The sequence below is a fragment of the Mesoplodon bidens genome (assembly GCF_964165515.1).
Source record: "Mesoplodon bidens genome assembly, chromosome: X".
Taxonomy (NCBI): domain Eukaryota; kingdom Metazoa; phylum Chordata; class Mammalia; order Artiodactyla; family Ziphiidae; genus Mesoplodon; species Mesoplodon bidens.
In genome coordinates, this window is record NC_138163.1 from 128576179 (window position 1) to 128590612 (window position 14434).

General features: G+C 44.9%; 1 long non-coding RNA gene across 1 annotated transcript in view; it reads left to right on the forward strand.

Moving 5' to 3' along the window:
• Nucleotides 1–337: 337 nt before the first annotated feature.
• LOC308608655 overlaps nucleotides 338–14434 on the forward strand; it is a 32591-nt gene continuing 18494 nt past the window's right edge. Inside the window, exons 1-2 of the long non-coding RNA XR_014014206.1 lie at nucleotides 338–589; nucleotides 5101–5252. This is a non-coding gene — a long non-coding RNA (uncharacterized lncRNA). The remainder of the gene's footprint in view (nucleotides 590–5100; nucleotides 5253–14434) is intronic.

A 14434-nucleotide genomic window follows, 5' to 3' on the forward strand; every position in this document is an offset into this window, starting at 1 on the left:
AGAAAAAGAGTTTCAAATAACTTCTTTCTGCTCCTCTGTATCATTTTCTCAGAACACACAATTGATATAATGTTCTGATTTGAAGACAGTCCTATATTTCAGGTTTGAAATCTGCACAGAAATAGGTTACTGGCATTTTTTCCCCATTTCTTGAAAGATCCTAATAACACTAGAAGACATCCCTTTAATTTCACGCTCCGCCCCAATCCCATCATATGCTTAATAAACAATGAAAGAGTAAACCTGGCTCGCTCCTGTCTGCTTGGGAAAAATGTAAAATGTACAAGAAGATTGCTCACGGTGTATAAAACTTGGCCTGCATTTCTTCTTAGGTTGTGTTGCCCTGTGTTAATTTTTATTCACGGTTGGCGGACAAAGCCTAGAGCAGTGGTGCACCTGTGGACTCTAAGCCTGCATCGTCATTATCCCCTGAGAACTTGCTAGAAATGCAAATTCCACAAGCCACCCCAGGTGTTTTAGCAAGCCCTCCAGCTGACCCTGATGAACACTCAAGTTTGAGAACTGCTGGGCTAGAGGTTGAGTTCAACTCAAGAAGCAAACAGACCATACTCTGCCATCTTCTGTCTCCGTAAGTTTTTCAAACTTTTTGAACCACAGTTTCCTCAACTGTAAAGTAGCGATAATAATAATGGTACCTAATCTGTGGAGTTGATGTGAGTTTTAAGTGTGTTAGTGCAAGGAAAGTTATTTGCATGCAGATAGCCAATGTCCTATGAATGTTAATCATCATTGTTTGCTATTATTCACTTACGTACTTTTGTATTAAGTATCATTTATGTTTGTAAACAGTTTTAAGTACATTCCACGTGCCAGTGCAATTGTCTTAGGTAATGTAGATGCCAATTGGGACAAGGTCCCACACTCACCCCCAAGGGGTTTGTTAACGCAAGTTCCTGCGCCCGAGAGACACAGTGACGCCAAACAAACTGAAACGTAGGAGTTTGGAGCAGAGAGAGGTTTATTGCAAGGCCATGCAAGGAGACAGGTGACTTATGCCCTAAAAAACCCTGAGCTCCCCGAAGGGTTTCGGCAAAGCACTTTTAAAAGCCAGGTGAGGGCTTCCCTGGTGGCGCAGTGGTTGAGAGTCCACCTGCCGATGCGGGGGACACGGGTTCGTGCCCCGGTCTGGGAAGATCCCACATGCCGCGGAGCGGCTGGGCCCGTGAGCCATGGCCGCTGAGCCTGCGCGTCCGGTGCCTGTGCTCCTCAACGGGAGAGGCCACAGCAGTGAGAGACCCGCATATCGCCAAAAAAAAAAAAAAAAGCCAGGTGAGGGGTGGTGTCACAGGGTCTGTGATCAGCTTGTGCACAATTCTCTGATGGTGCAGTAGCAGGGTGGTGTCACAGGGGTTCACATGATCAGACCTTAGGCTCCAGGAGGCCTGGGGCTCTGTGCTCATGGTCGTCAAGTAGTTCTTCCATTTGTTGGGGAGGGGGAGGGTTTTTTTTACATGTGCAAAACAACTCAGGGATTGTGCATCAAATGCTATTATCTAGGTGCTTCAGAGAGAAGCTAAAGCAGAGGACGTGGGGGAAGGTCCCCATGGGGTCCTGCTCAGTTACAGGTTCTTGATCTAAAGGAAGAGTCAGAGTGGACGAGCAGAGAGTTCCTAACTGGAGTAAATCAGGACTTGGGTGGTGTTCTCTTCAGGGAGTCTGGGGAAGGGTAGAGAGGGGAACACTTTGCTCACGAGGACCATGAAGGAGAGCAGAATATGCCACCCCAAAATATGCCTCTTTGGCGTAAGGATTACTTTGACCTGATTATTGTTAAGAAACAGCGGACACAGGAGAAGCTCTGAAAGCAGAGTAGAAGTTACCCTTTTATTAGAGACATTAACATGTATAAGGGAAATCTCCATTTGTTAAGGTGTCTCCCTGTCTGTACCAGGAAGAGGAGGATGACTCTAAGTCTCTAGAAGCTCTATCAGTGGCAAAGGCATCCATTGAAATCTGCATAACAGTTTTACCCTTGTTTACTGTGCTTTGCCTGAAAACCTCCCCTTAACCCACTCCCCTCAACCCGACATCTTCTGTCTTTAGCTGAAGATGGTATTTAAAGTGGTGGCTTGGACCCTTTTGGGGAGCTACTCAGTTTTGCTGGGTCTCTCCCATGTGTACAGGCTGTTAAACTGCGGTTTGTTTTTATCCTGTTAATCTGTCTTTTATTACGGGGCTCTCAGCCAAGAATCAATACCTAGAAGGGCAGAGGGAAAATTATTTTTCCCTTCTACAAACACAACTTAGAGTCTGAGTCTGGAAGCAGAAATTCCAATCCCAGTGTAACAGGGAAGAGCCAAATCTGACTACATGTTGGATCTGTTTCTTTCTTTTCTTTTTTCTTTTTTTTGCGGTACACGGGCCTCTCACCGTTGTGGCCTCTCCCGTTGCGGAGCACAGGCTCCGGACGCGCAGGCTCAGCGGCCATGGCTCACGGGCCCAGCCGCTCCACGGCATGTGGGATCTTCCCGGACAGGGGCACGAACCCGTGTCCCCTGCATCGGCAGGCGGACCCTCAACCACTGCGCCACCAGGGAAGCCCCGGATCTGTTTCTTTTACTTTAACCAGTGCTTCCCATTGCTTTGGTTCACTGAAAGGATACTGTCTATACGTAATGGCCTGCCTCGGAGAACCCTGCCCCTCGGCCTGAATGTTAAACCAAAGTGCCTTTGTTCAGGGAAACATCCGGACCCTGTCCACCTGTGAATGGCTACAGACAAGAAGAAATTAACACATTCCCTCCCTGAGGCTGGCCATTCCAGGGGAAGCTTTCAAATCTTATGACCTTTTTACTTTACGTCCTCATCTCCCCCCCCCCCCGCTATAAAAGAAACTGGCATCCAAACCCCGATAAGACGGTTATTTTGAGACTCTAGTCTGCCATCTTCTCGGTCTGCCGGCTTTCCGGATAAAGTCATCTTCCTTGTCTCAACACCTCGTCTCTGATTTATTGGCCTGTCATGTGGCGAGCAGAGCGAGCTTGGACTCGGTAACACCAGGTCAGCTCCACCCGGCTGTGAGGCCCCAGGGCATGTCACTTATCTCTTGGCATTGGGTTCTTAACCACAAAATGATGGGGTGATCCAAGATCAGTTCCAAGTATCCTCCCGCTACAGATACCTAAGTTGTAAAACTAAAAACAAAGGAACCCAGTGATGTTGTAACCACTTAAACCATCCATCTGAAAAACAGACACGTTTATGGATCAAGAATATTAAAATGAATATGCAAATGGGGACTGACTCCCCATAGTTCCTGGGAGGGAAATTTTAATCCTTGGAATTTCCTGAGTGATAGAAGCATCTGTTATTCCTGGTGGGTCCTTGGACCACAACTGGGTTTATGCTAAGGAGACGACTCATGTGATTAGACCAACCGTTACCGAATCCAGGCTCGCTCTGCTCACTGCATGACAGGCCAATGAATGGAGAGATGAGGTGCTGAGGCCGGCAGACGTAGAAGATGGCAGACTAGGGTCCCCCCAAAATCATCTTATTGGGGTCTGGATGCCAGTTTCTTTTATAGAACAGAGAGGGGGAGGAGGTGAGGAAGTAAAGTAAAAAGGCCATTTATCTTGCAAAATAGGAGGGGATGTGTTAATTTTTTTTCTTTTCTGCAGCCATTCACAGGTGGGCAGGGTCACAATGTCTCTCTGTGAGTTGAACAAAGGCCTTTTGGTTTAACAGTCAGGCAGAGGGGCGGGGTTCCCTGTGACAGGCTATTATGTATGCTTGCAGCTATAGACAGTGATTATAATGACAAAAGCAATGAGAAGCAAAGGTCAAAGTCAAAGAAACAGATCCAATATGCAGTCAGAATTGACTCTTCCCTGTTACACAACCTTGTGATTAGAGGGTTGGGGCTTTGAGCCAGGTGATGTCAGCTGGACCTTCAGGGAGAGGAGGGGGACTGGATATTGAGTCCAATCATGTAGCCAATTATCCAATTAATCATGCCTATGTAATGAGACCCCAGTAAAAACTCAGGACACCAGGCTCCAGTGAGCTTCCTGGTGAGTGACCTCACGTGTGCTATGACATGCCCTGATTCCACGGGAAGAGAACACAGTAGCTCTGTGTTTGAGACCCTCTCGGACCTCACCCTGTGTGTCTCTTCATTTGACTGGTCCTCATTTGTATCCGTTATCATAAAACTGTAATCTTAGGTATAGGGGTTTCCTGAGTTCCATGAGTCATTCTCATGAATTCTCAAACCTGAAGGAGTAGTGGGCCTCCCTGAATTTGTAGCCAGTTAGTCAGAAGCGCTGGTAGCTTGAGGACCCCCAGACTTGCAGCTGGCGTCTGAAATGAGGGCAGTCTTATTGGGGACCGTGCCCTTAGCCTGCTGAGTCCACCCTAACTCCAGGTGGATAGCATCAGAATGGTATTGCTGAATGGTAGAGATCAAACCAACTTCTTCCTTCTTCCCATGGGGGAGGGAAATTGCTGGACCCTCCATTTGCATGTCTTTAGGCAATAATTGTTTTGCTATCAGTTATCTCCAGCTTACAGAGTTGTTAAATAGCTTTCATAGACTCAGAATGAGATTATGGGGAAGGGTGAGCTATAGACATAGCATAGCTTCCCCTTGAAGCACTGACTTTCCTTTACATGCTTTCTTTACCTAAAGAAGAAATAGCACTTGAGACATCATTAAATCCATTCTCCTGCATCTAGGACAGTCTGACTAAAACCAGCTCTGGCTGACCAATAAACAGTGGTCAAGTCCCAAATTTAAAAATTCAGGGAAGATGAACTCCACTTCCACTGGCACCATATCCCAACATCACAAACCTCCCAACTATGCTATTCTTTCAGATGTGGAACTCAGCACAGCCCTGTGCACCCTGTGGGTATTAATAATCATGAAATTAGTAAATAACCAAAACCCTCCTGCTCCATCCCTCAAGGCTGGTCTGTCTTCCATATAAAAGATGAGCATCTCATCCACAAAATAACATCCCTTCATCTTCTGAGTCCTTCCCCAGTCCCACACACACTCTGCATTCTGCATGTGGGGTTTGGTATTTCCCTTTATGCTCCCACCAGTTTTTTAATGTTATTTTTCTTGTTTTGCAGTCAGCTGCTGTTTTGTATATGAAACCAGAAGTTGCTGTTGCACCAGTCACATCATGGGCATCCACAGTCAGCATCTTCCACGTGACTCCAAATCCTGTGCTCACTTGACCTACTGGGGTCCCACATATCTACGAAGAAAGAGGTACTTGGGGGTAAGTGCTCAGAGTCATGTGTAAGTCATCCTCTGTGGTTAAAAAATACCCAGAGTTGTCCTCAGAGCAGTGGCTCGCAGAGTATGATCCCTGGCCCATCAGCATCTTCTGGGGGCTTGTTAGAGATGCAAATTCTCAGGCCCTAGCACAGACCTGCAGAACCAGAAACACTGAAACACTGGGGGTGCATCTTAACAGGCTCTCCAGGGGATTCTGATGCACGCTGAAGTGTGAGAACCACTGGTATAGATTTTTAATTGTACTGGAATCTGAAACTCAGTACGGAAAAGCCAGTGGGCTTCATGAAATGCAATTGCTTCTCGTCTCTCTATTTCTGGCTGTAACCTGGAGACACAGGTTTGCCAGCAGAATCTCCTGAGCTTCCCGGCTGAACGTTCCTCCCAGAGTCATTCTATTCCCTGGCTGAGTCATCTGTTTACCACAGGACAGACTGCCCTTTGTGTGGGAAGAGGACCATGGCAAACCAGTGGGAAGTTTAGAAGTAACATTTTCCTTCTAACCCGCATTTTTCTCGAGTCCACATCTCCATCTGCATGTGGTGAGAGCTTCCAGGGGGCTCAGCTGGGCGAAACCACCACAGTGTCTCCCAGCTGTTCTGTGTGTTTGCTTCCAGGTTGCTCAGCCCAAGAAAATCTGAGGCAGCAAGATTTCATCCCACTTGTCTGCCTTTAGCCATGGTTCAGAAGGCCCCTGTCACATGCTGTTCCTTGCTATTCACATTCACATCCCACTTGGTGTGACTCATCTTCTGGCATTCATCCCTTGCAGGCAGAGGATGGACTTTTAACCATAGTGCAAAACACCCGATTCTCTCTTATGACATTTATTTAAACTTCTCTTCCAAGTCTCCCTAAAGATTGCTGCCAGGGGTGGCACCTCCTCTCGGATGCTCATCTGGAAACTGAAAGTGTCCTCTGAAAAGGGGCAGAGAGGATATTTTAACTGGGGAAAATGTCTTCCACTACTGTGGAACCTGGGAATGAATGCAGGCGGATAGCTTCAAAATGAAGCTGTGTAATTAGGCACGTCTGATGAAAATGACAGTCCGCAGGTGGCACACTGCTTTGGAGGTGTGATCACAAACACCAGCCCCCCTCAGGAGATGAGGTAGAGGCAGTTAGGACTTAAATTAGTTTATCTTTAATTTGCATTTGATGTTGGTATAACATTGGCCCACCAGGAGGTAGAGAGTTGATGAGTTGAGAGTCACTGTTTTGCAGAAGAACTACTTTGCCTTCACGTCTGTAGAACTGGGCATGCACGTGAACTCTGCATAGATCATGCCAGAGACTCTGATACACTGTAGGGCTCTTAGCTGTGGGAGGGGGCGATTTAGATTTGGAATTCGGTGTTCCCAGGAATGATTCACCTACAAGTATTCTCTGTTGCATTTATGAACGCTTCACCACATTGTTTAGGAGTCCTTAGCTTGAACATACGACACATTCTGCATGCCTGCTTACCTTGTTGACTATTTTTGTTAGGATCTTTTGGTGCAAAGTCAGTTTCCCAACAGTAAATCAAATCTCAGTTGGATCAGTTGTTTTCAAACTTAGCTGAACCTTAGGATCCATGGAGACTCTTAAAAATCCCAAGGCCCTGGGAATTCCCTGGCGGTCCAGTGGTTAGGACTCCACGTTCCCACTGTCGAGGGCCTGGGTTCAATTCCTGGTTGGGGAACGAAGATCCCACAAGCCTTGTGGCACGGCAAAAAAACAAAACAAAAACAAACACCCAAGGCCCAGGTTGCACCCCAGACCAGTTACATCAGACCATCTGGGGGTGGGGGCCAGGCATTGGTATTTTTAAAAAGTCTCCAGGAGATTCTAAAACGCAGCAAATTGCGAACCACTGACTTAGTCAATTCACATGGCCATTGGATGGGTGGTTAGGAAGGGTCTTGTGAGCTCAGGATAGGTGAATCCATTTCACAAGGGAAAGGGGATATTGTGCTATGCCCTGGTAATGAGGCTAAGTGGCAAAAGTTGCCCAGCCTTAAAAGCAGGTAAAGTAATCAGTGATTTTGGAGAAACAGACAAGGTTCTCTCCCGCCCCCCAGCCTGTAAAGTTTTCTCCTAACCTATGAAAGCATTCACTCTTGAATCCTGTTTGCCAAAACACAGCTGATATTGAAGCCAAATCCAGCCTCTGTACCCCAACACCGAATTAAATCTTGGAGGTAGAGTTTTGGGTGAAGTAGAGAAGAATCGCTTTATGGCTTTGCCAGGCAAAGGGGGACACAGCAGGCTAATGCCCTCAAAACTGTGTGTCCCGACCTGGAGGGGGTAGTCAGGAGTTTGACAATAATGGTTCAGAGAGGGTGTGATCAGCTCGTGGACGTTCTTCTGATTGGCTGGTGGGGAGGTAAGTGGGCGTCAGCATCATCAACCTTCTGGTTCCAGGTGGTCTGGGGTCTACGTGCTTGTGGGCAGCACGCAGTTAACTTCTCCCACCTGGCGGGGGTTTCAGTATCTGCAAAACAGCTCAAAGATATTGTTATGTGTGTCCCTTGAGGGGAACCAGGCCCCTGCCCCAAGGCTGCACTGTTGTTTCTCTTGACTGTTCCTCCCTTGTCTCCCCTCCCTTCCCTAATTAGCACCGACCTGTTGGAACTCAGGGAAGGTCAGGGGGGCTGAATGAAGCCTATTGCCTGTAATCAAGAAACTGGGGGACACGGAAGGGCTTTCGTGCCCAGGAGCCCCACAGGGTCCTGCTCCGTAAAGATAGCGCTGTTGAAGATAAGTGAAGCTGAATACCTAAACTAGTGGTTTTCTATCTTGACTCCATGTTAGAAGCCCTCGGGGAGCTTTAAAAATCCAGCTGACCTGACCACACCCCAGAGCAATTAAATCAGGGTCTTTGGCTCTCAGGCGTCAGGATACTGAAAAGCTCCCATAAGTAATTCCAACTTGCAGGCAAGGTTGAGAGCCAGTGGCCTAAAACAGTGATCATCAAATTTCCTAGCTGTAGGGAAGGAAAAATAATTTCCCTCAACCCTTCCGAGTTCTTAGCTGAGACCCTGTGATAAAAGTTTAACAAGAGAAATACAAAGAGAAGTTTATTGACATGTATACCTCATGTATACATGGGAAATACCCAAGGAAAATGAATAACTCCTTGAGGTGGCCTTGAGATGGCCTAAGTCATCACTTTAAATACCACCTTCTGCTAAAGACAAAAGAAAAGTGGGGGGGAGAGGGAGTCCAGTTATGGGAGGTGACCAGGAAAAGCACGGTAAACAAGGGTAAGTTTTGTTACGAAGACTAAGGCAGTGCCTTCTCCATTGATGAGTTTCTGGTGATTTAGTCATCTTTATCTTCCTGGTAGAGAGAGGGAGACCCCCTTACAAATAGAGACTTTCCTTGTAAATGTAAATGTCCCTTACAAGAAGGTAACTTCTACTCTGTCTTCAGAACTTCTCCTGTGCCTCCTGTCTCTCAAAATAATCTTTGTGCCAAAGAGTATGGCCTCTCTGTACACTGGTGCCAAATCGAATCTTGGAGACAGAGGTTTGGGTGAAGTAGTAAAGGATTGCTTTGCCAGGCAAAGGGGGACACAGCAGGCTCCTGCCTCGAAAAACTATGTGTCCCAACACAGGAGGATTTGATGAGTTTTATAGCAATGCTTCCCAAGAGTGGGGTTGCTGACAAGATTAGGGTGTGTGCAGGGTCTCAGGTGGTGGGTCTCCTGATCTTCATGAGCTTCTCTGGTCCCTTTAATCTGGCCTCAGGTGGTTTCTTAGCTGTTCCTCCCTTGATTAGGAACTGTTCTAATGTGTCCTTTGGAACTCAGGGAAGGTCATGGAGGCTGGTGTCTTGCCTACAAGAAAGAGGGACCAAAAAGAGGTCTCCATGCCTGGGAGCCTCACAGGGCCCCGCTCGGTTTCAGAAGGTGAGAGAATATAAGAAGGCATCACAATTTAATCCCACCTGGTCAGTTTGCCCAAATCCTGTTCTTTCCAGTGGATAGAAATAGCTGTGTCTCTGGCTAGACATTATGCTGGAACATAAAACATCCTGAAAACAGGCCGCATTCTCTTATTTGGGGACTGAGTGTGAAGATAACCCTCAATCAGAAAGCTCCAAGTCAGTACCTTCCCTCACCTGCCTTCAGGCTCTATTTTATCAATTCCTATTAAGCTACATTCTTTATCCCCGAAGACTTGTCCTTAACCTTAGCCACACATTAAAATCACGAGGGGAGATTTTAAACTCTCAATGCCCAGGCCATACTCTAGACCACTTAAATGAGAGTCTACAGGAGTGGGAGGATGGGAAGGGGGGTGGTAGTACTTTTTAAAATTGAAATTTGTATTGAGATCATTGTAGGTTCCAGTGCAGTGGTTGTAATTTGCATTTCGCTAATGGCTGATGATGATGAATGTCTTTTCATGTGCTGATTTGCCATCTTTGTATCCTCCTTCAGTGAAATATCTGTTCATGTCTTTTGCCCATACTCTCATTAGATGATTTGTATTTTTACTGTTGAGTTTGAGCCTTCTCTGGGTAGTCTAGATATGCGGTTTGCCAATATTTTCTCCCAATCTGTGGTTTGTCTTCTTCAGTGGGCTTTCACAGAACAAAAGCTTTTAATTTTCATGAGTCCAATTTATCCATTTTTCCCTTTATGGATGGTGCTTACGGTATAAAGTCTAAGAACTTGCTGCCTAGCCCTAGATCCTGAAGTTCTTCCCCTATGTTTTCTTCTACAAGTTTATAGTTTGACATTTTACATTTAAATCTGTTGATCCATTTTGAGTCAATTTTTGTATAAGATGTGGGATTTAGGTCTAGAGTTTTGTTGCTTTGTTTTTGCTGATGGTTGTCCAAGCATCAGTAATTTTTAACAGGTCTCCAGCATGATTTCCATGTGCAACCAGGGTTGAGAACCAGTGGCCTGGTGATTGAAGGACACACCTGTTAGAAATCTGAACTCTCAGATTTTTCAGGAGCAACATCACAATAGGATTTAAAAACAACGGCAGGAAGAAATGTGTGCTTTTAGAACAGTGCTGTCCAATAGAAATACATAATATATAATATATTAGTATATTTTATATATATATACAAAATTAAAAATTTTCTAGTAGCCCCATTAAAAATTAGGCCAAATTAATTTTAATAATATATTTTATTTAACCCAGTATATTGAAAAATTACTTCAACTTGTAATCAAACTAAATATTGTTGAGATATTTTGCATTCTTTTTTCTGGACTAAGTCTTTGAAAGCCAGTATGTATTTTATATTTATAGCACATCTAAGCTGGACTCACCACATTCTAAGTACTCAACAGCCACATGTGGTTAGTGACTACTAAACTGAAAAATAGAGTTTTAGACAGAGACACTCTTGTTCCCCACCCCCTGTTCTTTGCATGTTTGCTGACTGAATATGAAATTCTTGCGCTATTTCTACCTGGCACAAATGTAAGGCTACTCATTTCAAATAATACAGGCTGTATTTAGAAAACCTTGCTTCTTCTTACAGCTGCATGAAGCAATTCTCTTCTAGACACATGCACTCGCGGTGGAATGTACTTTCATAAATATTTATGTTGCGCCAACAGTGATGGGCCCCCAGCCTTGGATTCTTATCTTATTTTCCCTCAACTCAAATTATTAAGTTCACATGAGTGTGCAGTGTCCTAAGTTCATGAGGACCCTGTTTATAGATGGAACTGTGCAGCAGTGAGGGCGGAACAAGGTAAATTTTACATGTCATCATTTAAACCGTCTAAGGAACAAAGAGCAGAGCAGGACTGATTTCCATTCGACCAAGCACGGCAGTTTAAATAAATGTCCCCTTAGCCATACGGTGTGGGCTAGAACCGAGTTTCTCATCCTCGGCACTGCTGACCTTTTGGATTGGAGCACTCTTTGTGTGGGGGCTGGCAGGGCTCTTCTCTGCACCGGAGGATGTTTAGCAGCGTCTCTAGGATGTACACATTCCACAGGTGTGAATACACACCGTGTCTCCAGACATTACCAGATGTTCCCTAGGGATCACGATTGCCCCCAGCTGAGAATCACTGGGCTGGAATGAAAGGAGTTTCTGAGTCATGTATGGCCTTTTTGGTGGATTTGGTTTTGTTTTGGGTTTCTCTGGCCTCATTTGAAATTTTACATGACTGTGTTCGAACTCTTAAAAGATAAACTGAGGCTTATTAAAGAATTTGAGTTTATTTAAGCGACAATGATTCAAACTGAGCATCCAATTTAGCAGATAGAAAACTCTGAGGAGCTGTACAAAATGAAAAAATGAAAGACTCTTACAGAAAGGAGGGAGTGGAAACAAAGATGTTACGTAGCGGAAAAAAGCAGGTTGGTTACTGCAAGGTGACTTTCCTTTTGGGCAGATGACCTAACTAGTGCTGATCAGGTGATTCCTGATTGACTGCTTTAAGATTCCATTTTGGGGAGAGCTAAAACTGTAACTAACTCTTGGGTTGGTGATGTGGAGCTTAGCATAAGCCACTTCTTTTGGGGCCTGTTGTCTGGTTTTGTAACACTTCAAAATATGGAATATTTCATTCTCCAATTTGTTTTCTTCTTTGGGAGAAATTATGTTTCTAAATGTACCTATAAGAGACTTTAATCGTTGGGAAAATGGCACCCTTCATTTCAGGCCACGGTACTATGGACTCTTTGAGACACAAAAACAGATTCTCATCTACTCTACGATGTAAGATTTATCTTCGAAAAAGACCTCTATTGGCTACTTGATGAATTCTCGCTCATCGTGTAAGGCCAGCCTAAACGCCGCCTCATTTGTAAAGTCTTTGGTAATTTCCAAAGAAAAATGACGCCTTTGTCAGAGGTCTGAAGCTCCGCTAAAAGCATCTATTTGTTATTACAGTTATCCCTGCATAGTGAGTGAATGAAGGAATGATTCCAAGTGACATTATGGGCAGAAGCTGGAGGATGAGGTACAGGCAACTCTTATTAAACCAAGAAATATGTTTCATGCACCTACAGTCAGTGGACAGAGCAAAAGCAATCAGAAGTAGATGCATGCTTGGAACATGGCCGAGAAGCTCTCCAAAAATATTAAAAAATTAGTTAAGGGGGTGATAGCATCCATAGACAGAACACCCAAGACCAGAATTGTTAAGAAAAATGGTCATCAGTGCTGTTCATACCCTTAAGTAAACTGGAATCAATGTTGCAAACTCCTCTCACCCTGTAATTCGTGACTTTCAAGATGTCTGAATCGACGTTCACAGTAAATGTCCTTTAACAGTCAAGAATCTCTATAAAAAGTTACTGTGCAGATGCTGAAATACTCATTCACACAAAACATGACACTACTGTCACTAGATGGAAATTTTATTTTTTTATAAATTTATTTATTTATTTTTGGCTGCGTTGGGTCTTCGTTGCTGTGCGCGGGCGTTCTCTAGTTGCGGTGAGCGGGGGCTACTCTTGGTTGCGGTGTGCAGGCTTCTCATTGCGGTGGCTTCTCTTGTTGCAGAGCACAGGCTCTAGGCGTGCGGGCTTCAGTAAGTGTGGCACACAGACTCAGTAGCAGTGGCTCGGGGGCTCAGTAGTTGTGGCTCGCGGGCTCTGGAAAGCAGACTCAGTAGTTGTGGCGCACAGGCTTAGTTGTTCCACAGCATGTGGGATGTTCCTGGTCCAGGGCTCAAACCCGTGTCCCCTGCATTGGCAGGCGGATTCTTAACCACTGTGCCACCAGGGAAGCCCAGATGGAAATTTTAGAGTTTTACTTTATCTCAGTGCACATCAGGGAGATGGCTAAACTCTCCAAGTAGGTCTGTCTGGCTAAGCTGGAATGTTTGGAAGAAACATAAATCAATTCACTTCCACCTGTGATCAAGAACAAGGATTCCAAACGCCGAATTTTGCTTTCCTAAGCACCGACATCAAATTCAATTTGCTTTTAAGAAGAAATACTCAATTCAGTCGTTCTCCACCTTGAAGGTACTTGAGAATTTCAGACGCTCAAGCTGCCTGATTTCCTGGAGGATTCTGATTCAGGAGGCCTGCTGGGGCTTAATAATCTGCTTTTTAAATAAGCCCTGCAGATAATTGTGATGTGTATTGGCCTATAATCATTCTTGCAGAGAGAATGATGACCTCTAACCCAGTGATTCCTAACTGGGAGTGATTTTGCCCCCACCCCCATTCCGCCACCAGGGGCGTTTGGTAATGTCTGGATACACTTTTGGCTGTGACAGCTGAGAGAGGGGTGCTGTTGGACAGAGGCCTGGCATGCTTAGGAGCATCCTACAACGAACAGAAGAGCCCTGACAATAAAGAATGATCTGCCTCAAAATGTCAGTGTTGTCACAGTTGAGGAACCTTGTACAAACCCACTGGTTCAGAACGTCGGCTCCACACTGGAATTACCTGGAGAGCTTTAAGAGATTCTTATGTCTATGTCTCAGCCCCAGAAAGTCTAATTAGTCTGTCATGTAGCCTGGAATTTGGGACTTTTAAAACTCCCAAGGTGATTTTTAATATGCAGTCAGGGTTGAAAATCATGAATCTGTGCCAGTGGTTCTCAAACTTGACAGTGCATCAGAATCACCAGGAGAACATTAAAAACAGAGATTGCAGGCCTCCACCCTTAGTGGGTCTGATTCAGTAGGTCTTGGGTGGGATCTGAGAATCTGCATTTCTGCAAGTTCCCAGGCTGTCCTGGGAGGCATTGGAAAGTAATTGTCACTCTTTGGTCTCATTCTGATCTGCTATTTTAATTTTGAGACTGCTAAGCTACAAATAGTCCTGACAACATGAAGAAGAAGAGAGGAACAAACTTTAATTGACATGTACACACTGCTATATTTTAAATGGGTAACCAAGAAGGAACTACTGTATAGCACAGGGAGCTCTGCTCAATACTGTGTAATGACGTAAATGGGAAAAGAATCTGAAAAAGAATAGATACTGTGTATGTATAACTGAATCACTTTGCTGTACACCTGAAACTAACACAGCATTGTTAATCAACTGTAGTCCAATATAAAATTTTAAAAATTTTTTAAATAAGTAAAATAAAGACCAAAAAAACAAAAACAAAAAACTTGAGATACCTTGACTTGAAGGAATGAAAAGCTCACCAGGACAGAGGGAAGGCAATCCTAACCCTTGTTCAGCATCCCTCCCCTCTTCTGCGGAAAGGGGCCTGAGACTTCCCATC